Genomic DNA, 13,318 nt, shown 5'->3' with positions numbered 1-13,318 from the left:
TTCTGCCTTCAAGAAGCTTACATTCTATGGAGGAGAAAACATGTAATATGATACACATAGATTTACACAAATTAAGAATGCACGAAATATATACACAATTTATGTGCTAAATAAAGACAGGAAGAGGGCATGAAGGACTTGTGCAAAATAAAATTTAAGCATTAAAACTATCACACTGCCTCTGAACCTCAGTGTATTCATCTGTAAAATGGGAGCAATGATACAAGCCGAGCCTACATCACAAGGTTGCTAAGAGTCAAATGAGATAGTGTATTGAAAAAGCTTTGGGACTTAAAAACACTATATAATGTCATTTCTTTTTAAAAAAACCATTCAAGATACACACTGCTGCTTTCAAGTACAATTTGTGCTAATTATACTGTTGATTTTTCTTTTTGCTTGTTCTGAGTCCACTTGGATGCACCCTGATCTCTTAATCAGACGACTAGACAACCAGAGGAAAGAGACCCTGAGTGTTACTACTGAAAAGGAGGGTCCTCTCTGGGAAGTTACTTAGCCTCTCTGTGGGCCAGGGACACTTCGTTTAAAAACAAGGAAGAGAACCTTTGTCATCTGCCTATCTAATCAGAATTTTATGAGGGTTAATAAAATTTTGCCTGCGAAAGGATTGCAGCAACATAAAACTCCTAAGTGTAATTATTAACCTTGAGGTCACAGCTTCAACATTGTCTGTTGTCACATACCACAGGACCATAGATTTCAAGTTGGAAGGGCTCTCAGAGGCCATCTGGTCTACAAATAAGGAAACTGAGCCCCAGAGAAGTTAAATGACTTCCCCAAAGTCACACAGAGAGTAAATAACAGAGATAGAATTTGAACTCATATACTATGATTACAAAGCTGGTGTTTTTCCCACTGTCCCATGCCGACTGTCACCAGACTTTATACTCCCCTTGGGAAATCTCAAAATGGAAGGAAGGAAACAAGTATTTATCAAGCCCCTACTATGTGCTAGCCACTGTGCTGAGTTAAGCACTTTGCAAATAACTCATTTGTTCCTCACAGTGACCCTGGGAGGTAGATACTCTTATTATCCCAATTTTTCATATGAGGAAACTGAGGCAGAGAGAGATCAATGACTTGCCCAGGGACACACATCTAGTAAGTGACTAAGACTAGTTTTGACCTCAGTCCTTCCTAACTTCAGGTGCAGCACACCATCCCCTATGATACCTCATTACTTTGGTAGGTGGGGAGGTCATACAAAGAGTAATAAGATAGCATCTGGGCCATTTCCCTATTTTCTGGCTGGTAGCTATGTAAATCATCTAAGGCAGTGAGTTGTTTATTCTCTCCTTGAAGGGTAACAAAAACTCCTCAGGCTCCCTCAGGGCTATGGCCCATTCCAAAGTCAAAAATTCTTCACTATGTCCAAATAAATCTCAAAAAAACCCCCCAAACCCAAACATAAAATCTCTTCAACTTTACTTATTTCCTCCTGTGCTCTCTGTTGACAAGAACAGAGTCTCATTCTTAAAGCTCATTCTTCCTCCTCCTCCCAAGTGAGTATTCTCAAGGGTCTTTCTTTAGCCCACTTTTCTTCTCTAGATGATCTTCCTTAGTGTTTTCATTAACTCTAATAGATTCAGCTTTCATCTAAGTGCATATGACTCCCAGATCTACATATCCATCCCTTATCTTCCTCTTGAAGTAAAGTTATTAGCTGCCACCTGGAAATTGAGTCCCAAACAGAACTCATTATCCTCTCTCCCTAAACCTATCCCTGCTCTTCACTTCCCCATTTTAACTGGGGCACCTCTTGTGAGTCAGGTTCACAGCTCACGAGTCAACCTTATCCCTTACTGTCACTCACCTTATTATCCAATCAGTTGCCTAGTCTTCTGGATTCTACCTCTTCAACAGGTCTTACCTTTGGCTTCTTCTTTCCACTCTCATGGTCACCATCTTAGTTCAGGCTCTCTTCACCTTTCTCCAGGACTATTGAAATAACCTCCTACTTGGTCTCTCTGCTCTCTAATCCATGCTCCAAGCAACTGCTGATGCAATATTTCTCAATCACTAGTGTGACCATGTCATTCTTCCACTCAAGAAGCTCCAGTGCCTCTCCTTTCTTCTCTAAGATAAAATACAAACTTCTTGGGTTGGCATTTAAAGTCCTTCACAGTCTGGCTGAAGCCCATAGTTCAGGCGGATTACACATTGCCCTCACACATTCTACATTTCAGTCAAACTAACCTTCTGGATGTTCCCCCCATATATTATTGAAAAGACATTTAAAGGAGGTGTGGAGAAGTGATTAAACCTCTTTACTCCTTTAGGAAGAATGTAGAATTCATCAGTATCTTGATAGGGTCAGGGGCCATTGGCTGACTGAAGGATTAGTCACACCCCTGGTGGCCTTAAAAAGAACATGTTCTCTAAGGGAATCAGTAGAGAGAGTCATCTCTGGAAGTCAAGAAGAGGGACAGGTATGAAAAATGAACTCCGCTCTTAAGAGGAAATCATTCTGCACTTCCCCTTTACCTCTTTCAAGGGGAAGAGGGGTAATGAGAGAGAATGAGGGAAGGGATTTTTTTTCCACCACCATTGGTAATAGTATCTGGCAGTAGAGCAACTCATGAGGTAGTTTTTTACCACCCAACAGGTAGAAGACCCAGAGAGCTTAGCTGCAGTTGAGATACACTATGAAATAAAAAATTCTAGGAGCCCAATTCTGGGAGGGTCACCTGACCACTAGTGAGGCTATTCCCCAGGGGGAAAGCATGAGAACACCACAAGAAAAGAAAAGGCATCAGGACCTTTCAGTGTCAAAGGTGTAAGTTGACTTAGATACATAAGTTTTCTACATCCACACATGTACAAGCACACTTCTTCACTAGTTTACTCTTTGTATGTACTCACTCTTTCTCTTCAGGAAGGACCCATTTTTAGGGGAGTATACTCCAGGTTAATGGGAAGGAGGAATGTTTTATTGCTACTGTTCATGCTATGTCATTTAATTAAAACCTCTGCTTTATGCAAATGGTGTCAGCTGGCTGATTCTTAAAAGTACATACATCAGTGGGGGCTCCTGTGAGCTAAATCTTTAGGAGTATGGTTACACAGAGTGACCTTGAACCTGAGGTAGCTAATCTCTTGGGGGACAAGGCATGTGAAGAAGCACTGGGGAGAAGAGAAGCCAAAGGGACCTGTCTAGGATATATTTCGGATGCACTGTGCATTTTCAAGGACCTACCAAAGATAAAAATAGTACTTTTGTTTTTTCTTTTAGCCTGATTAAACCATTTCCCTATCACAGGTACTTTGATCTTTGGGGAATAGAGATAAATGGATCAACCATGGTACTCTTTAGGGAGCATCCAATAGTTTCCTGAAAGGAGGGAGGGGCTCCCCAAAAGGAAAGAGGCCAAAGATCAGCCTCAAGAGGTTCCCCTTTGCAAGGAGGCTGCAACCCTAGCTTAGGAGGAAAATGGAGACCTACAGGATTGCTAAGGAGTTGTTTTGACCATGCCTGTATACCTAATGAGCTTTCATGGAAAGCCTACAAAATCAGGGGAAGAGGAGTTGCTTCACTCTCTAGCTTTTGCCTTGAAGGAGGATTTTGTTGATTTTTTAAAAATTCCTTTTAATCTTACCTTTCTGTTATTTTTGGTTTTATTTATTTTCTTGTTGACTTTGGGGGCTGGAGGAAGTGAGGTTTTTTGTTTGTTTTTCATTTGTTTTTGCTTTTGGTCTTGGGTCTAGACTTTCTGGCTAGTAGTGGCCAAATTTAGACACAACTTGTAAGTACCATGGTAGGTGTGAACCAAGAAGAACATTGAACATTTATGTGTCAGGAGTGAGTGTGAACTTAAGGGCCAACTAGTAATGGGAGGAATTGTTGATTTGGGAAATGTCCATGAATGGTGTCAAGGGAATATCTGAAAAGATGACACACTGCTGTTTTGGGTTAGTTTTTTTGGGAGGGGGTAGAATGGGGAAGGGATGCAAGATATCAAGGAAGCATTCAGGGGACAGAACAATGTAGCTGCTGCATTAGGTCAGGTACCTAACACTGTGGAGACTTCTCAGGTGTCCAGAGAGATTTCAGAAATTGGGAATGAAGACTAGCGTTTCTGAAAGCACCTTGGTGCAATTTACTGAGACTACAAAATTTGAACTGGGGGTTGGAGGAGAGAAGAATGGATAGGGTGTTAGAAGATTGGCCAAGAATAACTTCTAATTAACCACATCTATTTTAACATTAAAGGATGTGGACTGTGTTCTGACATTGATGATGTCTCCTAATTCAAAGTACTGTACATAAAAGACCTCTATGCTAACCTTGAATGAAACCTTTCTTATAACATTGGAGACATCTCCTTGATAAGGTGAGGCCCTGGGCATTAGGCATATTGACATGTTAAGGAAGACTCATTGATTGACAGCAGATTTTAGGGAATGCAGCATTATCCTTGGTCAATGATGTGCTGGTGAATGTTTAAGAACTAGCTGTATAAAGGAGAAGAAATGTATCCACAATATATGTTTAAGTTTAATCTTCATTATTAATAGTTTCTTAACTTTCAATAATCAACAAAGCAATAGATTAGGTCCTGATTTGTAGTTTTCTGATTTCTGAAGTGTAAATGTTCACACTGAGAATTGGATGATCTGCTTACAGGTTCCCCATGGCTCCAGTACATCCCTGTCCTTAGGCTAGGCCTTTAAAAAGTGACACTTACGAGACAGAGCCAGAGGTGAGAGTCATGGAAAGGAGAAGTACTTCATCCAGACACTCAGCCTCAGTTTTATGAAAGATAATACTGAGAGAAAGTTGGCATATTTGCAAGGACTCTCTAGGGAACCATGAGGTCGCAGAAGGAGAAGAACCATAGGACTATGAAGATGGTACAGCAGCAATGAGTTCTCTGAGAAAAGAGAATTCTCATCTTATCATGAAGATAACTTCAGGGTCAGAACAAAGATTTTGTCTGTGGGTATCAGGCCCTACAGTCAGTAAGGACCTCAGTTCAAATCCAGCCTTAGACACTCACTAGTTATGTGACCCTGGCAATTCACTTAACCTTTGTTTGACTTAATCCACCAGAGAAGGAAATGGCAAACCACTCCCGTATGCTTGCCAAGAAAATTCCATGGACATGGTCATGATCCATGGTCATGAAGAGTAGGACCCAACTGAATGACTGAGCAAGCAATGAGGCTTTTCACACTTGGAACAAGGAGACATCTGCAAGGTCAGAAAAAAGTTCCTATCTGTTAGTTTTGTTATGCTGGCTAACAAGAAGTTAAAAATGACTAGCCTTTTCCAGAGCATATCTGCAGCTTTTGCTTCTTGGTATATATAGGCTAGTTAAAGCAGCTGCTAATTAACTGATAATTTCTACTAGTGTAGAGAGAAAGAGTGTATCTCAGGCAATGCTACACTCCTGTTACCTGAGGGATGAGCAAAGACATGGAAGTAAGACCATAGGGCATCATGGTTCAATTTGGGTGGAGTCTAGAGAGGAATAATACAAGATAAGACCGGAGATTTAAAATATTTTAAGATTGCAGAGGACCATCCTCTGCTAAGCAAAGGAGTTTATATATATGTATACACACACACACACACACACACACACACACACACACACACACACATATATATATCTTTGGTACCAGGCAATTTGGGAACATCCATCCACATCCACATACATACATGTATACACACATATAGAAGGCATGTACACACATGAACATATGCTATGTATAGTGTATATATATGATTTGTGTATATAAACACATATAATATGTATGTGCACATATATATGCATGTGGTATATATACATATATGTGTATATATGTGTCTATCTACATCTATATCTACATAAGCAGCTAAGTGGTGTAGTGGATAGAGGAGTCAGGGAAGACCTGAGTTCAAATACAGCCTTAGACACTTATTAGCTGTGTGATCCCGAGAAAGTCACTTAACCTTGGTATACCTCAGTTTTCTCATTTGTAAAATGGATATAATCATAGTACCTAACTCTCAGCATTGTTGTGAGAATAAAATGAGATATCTGTAAATAATTTTGCATCCCTTAAACCACTATATAAATGATAGTTATTATTTATAAACATATACACACACACACATATGTGTACATACCTATTTTTTTCTGTTGAATCTTTCACTGTCCTTATTTGGCTTTCAGTGTTTCTATCACAAAGTATGCCTTGCTTTACCTAGCTGTTCAGTTCCAATGTTTTCTGAAAAGACAGTATTGAAGAAGACATGAATACTGTCTACCTTGTCATTCTTTTTTTCCCCCTTTAAAACAGCTTTCTTTTCCTGTGGTAACTAGGTAAGAGGGGAAGTGATTTTTCTTCTCTGCTGCTTTTGCTTAGTATCTTTGAAGCATGCCTACAGCTGCCATTTAGACATTTGCCTCAAGGTGTGATGTGATGGAGTTCTGGGGTCAACAACCTAAATTTGATCACCAGCTCTAGCTGTATGACCCTAAGAAAGTCACTCATTCTCTGTGAGTTTCTGTTTCCTCATCTGTACAAGAGGGGAAAAATACTTGTACTGATACTTCACAAGGTGATTGTTGGGGAAAACTTTTTTTTGTCTAAACATTAGGGTGCTGTATATATGTGAGTTTCCATTGTTTTTCTTATGGCCAGCCAAAGGACTCCTATCATTAGGAACCCAAGAAAAGTAGGACTCCCCTGATAAAGGCATTTTTGTTGGGATGGGGTGGGGTGGGGTAATTGTCTAGAAAGCAGGCCCCTTTACAAGTCTTGAATGTTCAGAAACCCAGAATTTAAACTTGTATCACTGATTTGAGGAATTTTTTTTGGTTACTTTCTACCTCTCTTGCTAGTTCCATCCTTCTTTCAGCTGCAGCCTTTCTAATTTGGGACCTCACACAATTGTGCTGTTTCTTTTTACCTATCTTACTCAATCTGGCCCCATTTCCATTTTTTGGGTCTTCTTCTCATCTGTCCTTCAGTTCCCTATGAAGTTCAGGGTTCAGTCAGCCTGTTCTCTGCTTACTCCCCCTTTTCAACCTCATTCCCCCTTGGTATAGTCTCTTCCTGGGTCCAGAGAGTTATCTTTTTGAACAGTGACCAGCTGTCTTAGATTCCTTTGCTTCTGAAACTTTTCTTTCAATGTGTCCTTCCTATGAGGGCCTTAGGTGGGCCTGGTAAAAATTGGTTTTCCTGAAGTTCATTTGCTTTTTTCTTGCTGACTTCTTTCTTTTAAAACAATGGGGTTAGATTAGGTGATCCTAAAGGTCTTTTCCAATTCTAAGTCCTATGATCTTATGTAAGATATCTTATCAAGACCTTGGACATCATTCATCATACTGGCATGACTTCTCTCTAACCATCAGTCTACTTTTGGATCTATTTATTAAGGGTTGCATTGAAATGTTCTTACATCCCAAATGATTCCTCCAATTTCATAAACAGGACATTTTTCCTATTGTAAAATAGTCCATAAACATAATTTAGAGCTCACTAGTGGCAAAAACAATGAATTGGAAGTCAGAGGACCTGGCTTCTAACACCATCTCTGCCACTTACTGCTGTAATTAACCTCATTCAACTTACTTGACCTTTCTAAGGCTCAGTTTCCCCATTTGTAAAATGAGAATGTTGAGCTACATAATTCTGGGCCAGGAGTCAAGACCTATATTCAAATCTGGTTTCAGATTTTTATAAATTGCATGACCCTGGATAAGTCACTAAACCTCTCTCAGCTTCAGTTTCCTCAGCTGTAATGGGGATAATAATAGCAGTCACCTCCCAGGGTTGTTGATCCAGGTAGGATCAAATGAGATAATATTGTAAAGCACTTAGCACAGTTGCCAGTACATAGTAAGCACTTAGTAAGTGTTTGTTTCCTTCCAAGATTCCCTCCATCTCCAAATCTATGATCCCGTGAAATTGTCTTTCTAGAGGAAAGCTGTCTGTTACCACCTGATCTTGGCCAAAGCTATATTGGAGAGTTGATCAAAGAAGGATCTAGCTCCCTTCTCTTTTGGGGATTGGAGGCTTATAAAAGATTCCTTCCTTCACATTGTCATCCTTTTCATTTTCATATTTAGCTTTAACTTAGGCATTAGGTGTACCCACTGACCATCTTTTCTTTCTTGGGCCTCTATATGTGGATAGTCATCCTTGATGCGAAGTGTTGTTTGGTCAGTCAGTCAGCAAATATTTATTAAGCACCTACTATGTGCTAAGCACTGAGGATAAAAAGAACAGCAAAGGGCAGTCTCTGCTCTAAGGAGTTCACAGTCTAATGAAGGAGATAACATGCAAACAACCATGTACAAACAAGTTATATACAGGATAAATTTTAGATAATTCAATGAAGATAATTCAATTCTTGCTAGACCTGAAATCAGAAAGACCTGGGTTCAAATTCCACCTATGGTACTTATCAGCTGGGCAATCATGGTCAAGTCATTTAACTTCTCTGAACCTCAGTTTCCTCATCTGTGAAATGGGAAGGAAAGTTACCTGTTGTACCTAATTCATAGAAATGTTGGGAAGACCAAATGTCAATTATTATAGGTTTAAAAGGAATAATAGCTTTCCCTTTTTTCCTGTCTTTGCTGAAGTAGCTACTCCCTTTTGGTCCAATCTCAATTAAATGTGGGCCTGAAGTAAGTACTACCATTTTCTCTCTTTTTTTTTATGCTTCATTTTAAAATCAATACTGCAGGGAGAAAAAGTTTGTTATTCTCTATTTTCCTTCTTGTTACCTTGTCACTTAATTTAGAAATTTCCAAGTATAATCCAGGATTCATTGCTGGCAAAAGCATCCTTACTCAGCACAGGGTTCTGTGATGTTTCTCCAGGCTGCCAACATACACCCCTTTCCCACTTGGCAAACTCTCCTGAGCTCTGAAAATAACTCCCTCCCAGCTCAGTAAACACCATCCCTTCCATAATAGGAGAAAAATGGTAGTAGGGTTTGTTCCTCATCTGTCTGCTGTCTCCTTTGTCTGTCATTCAGAAATAGGAAGAAGAAAATCCACATGATACCCCCCTGCAAAAAAAAAAAAGCATCCAAAATGTACAAACTGTAGTGTGGGATCCAATCCCTAGGGCTCCCCCCACCCCCTGACTTCACTTATTCTGGCCTCACCATTCAACTTCTGGCATTAAAGCTAGGAAAAAATTCAGGGGCACAGTTTAATGTTGCCATGAACGTTGCTATCTATCACTGGTACTGTCCTATAGAGTCAGATGGGGTTAGACTGTGAGCTTGTGGAGAACAGGGGATGTCTTTTTGTCTTTCTTTGTATCCCCAGTGCTAAGTATAGTATCTAGCACACAGCTGGTGCTCAATAAATATTTTTTGATGGACTGATTGGGGGTGATGACCCTTGAACAACTTTAATTTGTGACCGTATCAGTGGGAGCTACAGTTGCTACCCACTGAACATTGAACCAGAGAAATACTGGATTGCCATATTCCTAGGAAAAGGGATTAGATTTGTTCTACTTGACTTTCAAGGGCAGAAGTAGGGCAATTCATTGCTATAACTGTAGTAGCTACAAAGAAATGAATTTGGGCTTGATGTAAAGAAACAGGTAACAATTAAGAGTTTTTCAAACATAGAATGGGATGTTCTGGGAAGCAATGGGTTCTATCTCACTGGTGGTCTTCATGCAGAAGCTAGATGACTCATTTGAGATTCCTGTTCAGGTACGAGTTGGACTCTATGGCCTTCAAAGTCCCTCTCCCAACTCTTGTGCTTCTGTGTGGGTCAGAAGCATCCTCTTGGCCCTCTCTCCCATTTTTTCCTATAGGTTTTCCTCTCTTCATCTTGCTCCTACCAAGAAGTCTGAGGAAGCCTGCGTTACTCTATCCATTACCTGAGGGGAGCTCGGGTCTACTTTTTCCCCACTCTACATCATTACGGGTGAAATAAAAGCTGCCCTCCCAATAACCACATTCGCTAGCACTCTCTTCTTCTCCATCCAAATCCAATCTGCGTTTTTGTGGAAGGAAATGAGGGAAGGATGGAAGGATTACAATTAGGTGAGGTCTGCTCCTCCAACCTCTCGGTGCTACTGTTTTAGTGACACTGGGGGGAGAACGCGACTCTAATTAATTTCAGAACAAAAGCTGCCAGTGCCGGCTCCTGAACCTCGCTTGCACACCACTGAGCACTCAATTAAAAGTGCTACCTTGCGCGGGCCTCACACGGAGGAGTCACTGCATGGAGTTACCCGCGAAAAAAGGGCAGGAGAATGACGAGACCTACAGCCGTGAGGATGCAAGTGAAAACGAGAGGCTTATGGACGAACCGGAATTATTCATTCCACGGGATAGCCTCCATTCGCTCAGCTCCTGGGAGTCCTGTGGACACTAATGGGGGTTTCACACATGGATCAAGTACAGGACAAAATGAAAAGGAAATGCAGCTGAGTCCTTCAAAGACCGCGGGCCATCAGACGGCTAAAAACCTTTTTCTGGTCTTTCAGCTCTTTGTATTTTAGTTCAAGTGACTTTGTATTCCCTTCAGGGTTGCTCCACGGGAAGTGGAAGGTGTGCCAGTGCCCGGCGTCTAGGCTGGGGCATTGCTGAATGCACCTCGGATCTCCCGGTACAGGTCGGATCTTGTGAAATGCCGGCTTTTTGTCTTTTGGGGTTAAATTTAAAATCTAGGTGGGAAATAATTCAACCCTTAGATGATATGGGCTCTGGAGAAGAGACATTTTGTCCTTAGCTGTACATCTGAGTTGTTTGTGATGAATTTATCCCCACCGCCTATATGCACTTTTCAAATTTTCTAGAATGGAAGAGGAAAACACAGCCAGAATTCAGAGTCCAAGAATAATCATACCAAGCACATACTCGGAGAGTGATACAAAGAGACTGTGTATGAGAGGAATGTGAGAAAATGAGCCTCAAACATTAGAGACACTTGACAAAGGAAACTTTTCCCCAAGAAGCCTTGGAGAAGGTACAACCATCTGTAACAGTAAAACAAAGTTGAGTAGGCACACAACCAAAAAGATTCCAACTTCACACAAAAGTCGTAAGATAGAAAATGGTTCACAGGTAACAATACCATGTATTGATATGGTAATCAAATTTAAAAGCTATAATCATGCCATAGTCTTACCCACAGGTCCTGGATGGTAGATGACCCTCTTCCTAGCCACTGAGCGGGTTTCCCCAAAACTTCTGTCAAGGGACTTTTTCTCTAGATATGGTCTTTTGTTCTCATGAAGTCAACTATTATATCTAGGTAGATCATTCCCAGACCTATATATCCAGCTTTCATCTGGCTCCTGAACTACAGTCCTACATTTTTAGCTTGCCTACAACACATGGGTATCCTGATAGCATTGCAAATTCAGAATGTCCAAAATGGAACCCATTTTCTTTCCTCTCATGCCCATCCCTTCCTTCAAATTCAATATTTCTGATGAAGTAGAGCATTGTTCTTCCCAGCCATCCAGGTCTGCTACATTGTTCTTGGCTTGCCAAATGAGTTTCCAAGTCTCCTCAATTTTGCCTCCACCACATCTCTCATATCCATCCCCTTCTCTCTATTCACTCTGCTACTATGGTGGCCAGGACTCTAATCAGACCCTCAGCCCTTCTCATTGGGACAATTGCAATTGCCTCTTTATTGGTCTCCCTGCTTGTCTCCCCCATCTCCAGTCCATCCTCCACTTAATTGTCCATTTAGCATTTCTAAGACACAGACAGATCTGACCAGGCCACTTAAAACCTTCAGTGGATCCCTACTGCTTTTAAGATACAAATACAAATAACTCAGTCTGACATTTAAAGCCCTCCGTGATTTGGATTGCAGCCATCTTTTCAGACTTATTGTTCCCCTTCATGCATGCTTTTTCTCACTAACTTCTAAATTGACCTATTAGCATTCTCCAACCTTGATACCCCAGAGTTTGCAAAAGTTATCCCCCTGGCCTGGGTGCAGTCTCTCCCGCCTCAACATCTTAAGTCATTTGCCACCTCCTCCAGTAGCTTTAATTGATGCCTCCAGTTGTTGGCGATCTGTCCTGTCTCAAATTATATTGTATTCGTATCTCAGTTAATGTGTTATGTCCCACCTGGAGAGCATAAGCTCCTTGAGGACAGGGACTGGCTTGCATTTTTTTGTTTGTTTATTTTTTATCCTTCACACTTTGCTCATGGTAGATGCTTAATAAATGTTAATTGAATTCTTTCTGCACAGCCATCTCAGAGACTTCCAGCAAATGGAGAAAGGGAACCCTGTGGCATAGACTTTGATTGTCATTACCTCCAAATCTTACTGAAGGGTTTCAATTAATTCAGTTGATTCAGCAGCTAAAGAGAACAAATGACTTGCTTGTATCCTCAAATGACTTCATTCCCAGTCAGGGTGAACATATGTGGGGGCAGCACAGAATAGTGGAAAGAACACAGGTCTGGGAGGTATGAAATTAATCATCTAATCCCAAGCCAGCCACCAACTAGCCAAGTGACCTTGAACATTACACTCGGTGGACTTCAGTTTCCCCATCTGTAAAATGACTAGATGATTCTAAGGTCCCTTTCAGCTTTAGAGAGAACAGGCAATGTCTGACATGGTATAGTTCGATCCCTCGGTACAAATATAGCTCCATAACACATGCCTTTTCTCTTTGTCCTTATTTCTACTGTTACAGTCACTTGTTTGAATTAGACAACAAAGACAGGCTACTATTTCCTGGGGTACTAGCTAGTAATGGAGAAGGTAAAAATTCTGTTAAAAATTCATTTGATGCCAGGGTTGGGAATGAGAGACTCACTTGTCTTCTTTCATTAAAATACTAGGATAATTTACCTTTTGAGATTTGCCAGTTCTTTGGCAAGCACAGAGAGTAGGAACCTGGAGGGAGGAGACCTGTCATAGGTACGTTTTGATGGAAGAACAGTGTATGTGAGATGGGAAAGGTCAGGAACGTGGAAGGCAGTCTTAGACAGGGATTCCACAGTGTAGGGCATGGGCAGCGGGAAAGGGCAGCAGAAGGTCATGAGAGCAAGAAAAGAAAAACCAAGGCTAGAGATAAGCATGATAGTGGGATGGGATGTGACTGGACCCTAGGGAACAGGGTAGCACCTGTTGATGATAAGGTATGTACTTCCTCCTGCTGTATTCTATTATTTCTTTCCTTAAAAACAGCAGCATGCAGTGAAGCTTAAAATTTCTTTTCATCCTTAATATAGAACTGGAAAGGGAGACAGAAAGAGAGCTAGAGGCTGCCAATAACATGATTCCTACTTAACCACCTGGTTGAAAGCTGGCTACAGTTTTAGCATTTTGGTGCTCTGGGCAATGTCCAG

This window comes from Phascolarctos cinereus, unplaced genomic scaffold, assembly GCF_003287225.1.
Source record: "Phascolarctos cinereus isolate Bilbo 61053 unplaced genomic scaffold, phaCin_HiC Scaffold_726;HRSCAF=1367, whole genome shotgun sequence".
NCBI classification, from domain to species: Eukaryota; Metazoa; Chordata; class Mammalia; order Diprotodontia; family Phascolarctidae; genus Phascolarctos; species Phascolarctos cinereus.
Note: the sequence above shows the minus strand (reverse complement) of the source record.